Source organism: Seriola lalandi, unplaced genomic scaffold (assembly GCF_002814215.2).
Source record: "Seriola lalandi dorsalis isolate HSWRI2012SDOR001 ecotype SW California unplaced genomic scaffold, Sedor1 jcf7180002054062, whole genome shotgun sequence".
NCBI lineage: Eukaryota > Metazoa > Chordata > Actinopteri > Carangiformes > Carangidae > Seriola > Seriola lalandi.
The window spans coordinates 169,848-173,580 of record NW_019524615.1 but is presented as its reverse complement, the minus strand read 5'-3'; the positions used below and the strand labels follow the sequence as shown (position 1 = coordinate 173,580).

The 3,733-nt window shown below is 41.3% G+C and overlaps 1 long non-coding RNA gene across 1 annotated transcript; it reads left to right on the top strand.

Annotated features, from left to right (window-relative positions):
• Window positions 1-784: 784 nt before the first annotated feature.
• Window positions 785-2,196, top strand: LOC111652739 (uncharacterized). The gene is made up of 2 exons (XR_002760622.2): window positions 785-1,213; window positions 1,887-2,196. It is a non-coding gene; the product is annotated as an uncharacterized LOC111652739 (long non-coding RNA).
• Window positions 2,197-3,733: the final 1,537 nt, after the last annotated feature.

The following is a 3,733-nucleotide window of genomic DNA, read 5'->3' as shown; positions in this document are numbered from 1 at the left end:
ACTCACACACACACACACCACACCACCCACCCCGAAAATGCACCCACAAGTCATGCCTTCTTTTGCGCGTCCCCGCAAGTCTGCCGTGCGGGGCACGCGCGTGTGAGTTGTGGCTCGTGTGAATCCTATGTGCGTTTATTTCTATAGCGTGGCACTCCACAAATCATTTCAACAGTCACATTTGTCTCATAAAGTCCCAGCGGCCGCAGTCGTTATCAGCGCCGGGGCGTTAATCTGGAGACTTTCTTGAAGGTTTGCTTTGCCTGGAGAGAGAAAAGCTGCACCAGACATCCAACAACATGTCCACCCCTCCCCCAACACACACACACACACACACACACACACACACACACACACACACACACCATACACCACACACATGAGAGAGAGAGACAGCGAGAGAGAGAGAGAGAGAGAGAGAAAGAGATTATTTTTTATTTCGATTTTGCCTTCATCAGATTTCGTCATTTCGCCTCTTGTTATCTCCACTGCCACAAGAGATTACGTCATTATAGTTAAGGTTATCGTTGAAGTCCATATAGTGATAGTGCATATTATAATTTGCTGAAAAAACAATATTTTGTGTCCATGAAAGACAGCACTTGGGTTATTTCGGGGGCATCTGTCATCATTTTACAGTTTACAGTTCCCTGCCCCACATCCCATTTCATTTACTTTATTTCACCAAGGCTATAGGGATAATATTGACCTAAGCCATCACCCATACACTTCAGCATTATTGGTTACAACATAGCAGAGAGTAGACATGATTTGCCACTGTAGTGTGAAGCAGAGGAAAGGCTGTTTATTGCTCAGGCTCTAAACAAAGAGCCCTGGTAGCCTGTGTGTGATCAATCTTTCTCGCCAAAAGGTCTGACAGCTCCCTGCCCTAAGAACACATTTAAAGCATCTTACACTCCCTTAGATCATATATGGCCAGGAAGAGCACAACCACTCTCTAGGTAGGCTGCAGGAGAAGTTTTCAATTTTAGAAATGTAGAAGCGGGAATGAGACGCACGGCCATTACGCACTGAGGTTTTTCGATAATAAATCAGAAATCCAGCAAGAAAGACGACACGTTGTTGGGTTTTTTTTCGTTTGCAAAAAAAGGACTATCCTGCCACAGAAAAAGAAATAAGAGAGGAATGGACTTGGTTAGTGGTGTAGAAAACGAACGGAGCAGCTTTTACATAGGATCAATTGTTTGCTGAGGTGAGTGGGTGTTGGCATTCAGCAGAAATCCCATTCAGGCTCATACCTTTCTCTGTGTCAGAGACCCAGTGGACACAGTCTGTCTCCGGCCTGTTCGGTTTCCAACATAATTCAGCTTCAAATAGACCTATCTGATATGACTGCATATAGCTAAAACTGTTTCTTTTGACTAATTTTTATTTGTAAAGATGCATTTTGAATAGAAGAGAGGTATTGGGGAGGAATAGGATCTACCAGATCTAGTAATAGGCTATTATAATTATAATTATTTAATTTAGAAATAAATAATATCGGTTGGTTTATCTTGCAAATTAATTTAACAATCGTATTGGACTTTAATCGAATTTCGTTTGGTTGTAGCCCACTGTCCAGCATTTATAGTTATTTCTGCAAATTATTATCCAAAACTAACCACATTATTATTTCTTTTGATTCTCATTCAAATGTGCAGATAAATTGTGGTTTATATGAACAGCATTTACCTGCCAGAGGGCAAAGATTTAAATCGACACAGGTGGAAGAGAACAAATGAACAAAGAGCCCTCAGGAAAATAAATTATCCTCCGCAGTGTTTGATTTACAAGAACCTAAATAGAGCACGCTGGGACATGAGCATATTTCACATTTCGTGTCGCAACACATTTCTGATTTATATCTTCTTCTTCTTGTCCAGAGCTGCACAGACACGAAGCCACGTTTTGTGCTGCTTGTTGTGGAACAAAATGCAGACGAGAGGGACGGTGTGTGGATGAGCCGTGGAGCAGCAGCGGCTCGTTTTCCGTCTGTTCTGAAACAACAAGAGACACTAAGACATCTGGGAGGCAAGCAGGCCAAAACCTGCCACCGCTGACAAACTGGTTTTAGTTATAGAGAGAAAAAAAATGAATTACCATATACTGGTCTGTACTGTGCAGTGGAATTGTTTTCATTTACGGTAAGTGTGATGTTGAACCAGACTAGAAAATAAACAATTGACCAGTCAACGAATGTGCATCTGTTTATTATTTTTTTCAGTGTGTAAAAAGATGGTTCTTTTAATCTGAAACTTTTATGATACATGTCTCCGCATATTTATTTATTTTTTGACATATTTTCAATGTCACATTTTCAAATGCTATTTGGTGAAATGATTGACAAGTGTTTATTGCCTGTTGTTCCCGTCATTAACACTGCGATATATCATATATCACATCATATTCTGCCTGTGGGGGAAAACTGGAAACAAAAAAATGCAACAGTGGGCTACATTCAAGCCGCGTAGTAGAAGACCTTCTGGAAAACACATTTGGCAAAGAGCCTTGTGTGTGTGTGTGTGTTTGTGGTGTGTGTGTGTGTGTGTGTGTGTGTGTGTGTGTGTGTGTGTCCTGGAAACAAAGCAGGATTTTCATGCAGTTTTATTTATAGAGCCCCCATAATTCATGGGAAGATTTGACAGTTACTTCAGGCACGTTATAAGCCCGCAAATCAAACTGTTTTGCATGTCGACATGTGCAGAAATATCGAGCATGATTTTAAAAAATGAATAAATAAATTAACTTATGTGGTCATTGGGCTTTTCACCTCTCACAAAATCAAAAAAAAAACAAAACAGGAATTTGGGGGATGGTAGCAAAAGAATAAATCATGTTAATAAATACGACTCTTGATATTGATGTTGAAATATCTAAACAACAAGCTTTGCTCTACTTCCAAGTAATATACCACCTACCTCTCCCATGAGACAACCAGCCTGTCTGTCAGTTAACTTCCTGTTCCTCTTTGCTCAGTTGCTCTGTAGGTAAAAACAAAAGGATATAAATAGGGTTTTAAGGAGGATTTGAAGCAAACTTTCGGGTTTCAAGTTGATTTTTTAAAAATGCAGGAATTGTGAACTGGATGTACCTGATAAAGGGAAGTCCAGAAAGCAAACGCCAAACTCAAAGAGTATGAGTATGTATTTCCCATTCATCTGATTTGTCACTGGCAGCCTTTCACGGAGCACTTTGGGATTCATGTGAAACAACAGACTGTTGGCAGTGAGGATAAGCGAATCAAACAGACTCTCATGTGCTCATGACTTTACTCCCCTGAACTTCTCCTCCAGAGTTCACTTGTGGCCTCCTCCGTCACCGGAGGTGTCATGAGGTTTGATGTATAGGGGTCACGAGAGGTCACGGCAAACAACATCCAAGCAGCTTTCTGTTTCTCTGCAGCATGGCTCCTCACACTCCTGTTTGCACGCAAGATATTCACGAGGACATTTACAGGGGTCAAACTGGAATGCCGTCTACGCACAGCACCATTTTGTATTGCCTGGAGAAACTTTAGTGAAGGTTTGCATCTGTATTCATCATGTTTTTGGGTTTTTTGGGGGGAAAATTTGGAACATCAGTTATCCTTTATATCCTTACAGTTCCCTCCTTCAAGAAAGGAATAGGAGAGTTAATGAGGTGCATGTGGGTGACCTTTGGGGTTGTGGGAGGTAGAAAAGGGTGAGATTAGGGGGTGGGGGTGGGTGGGAGGAGTGTTAAAGGAAAGCAG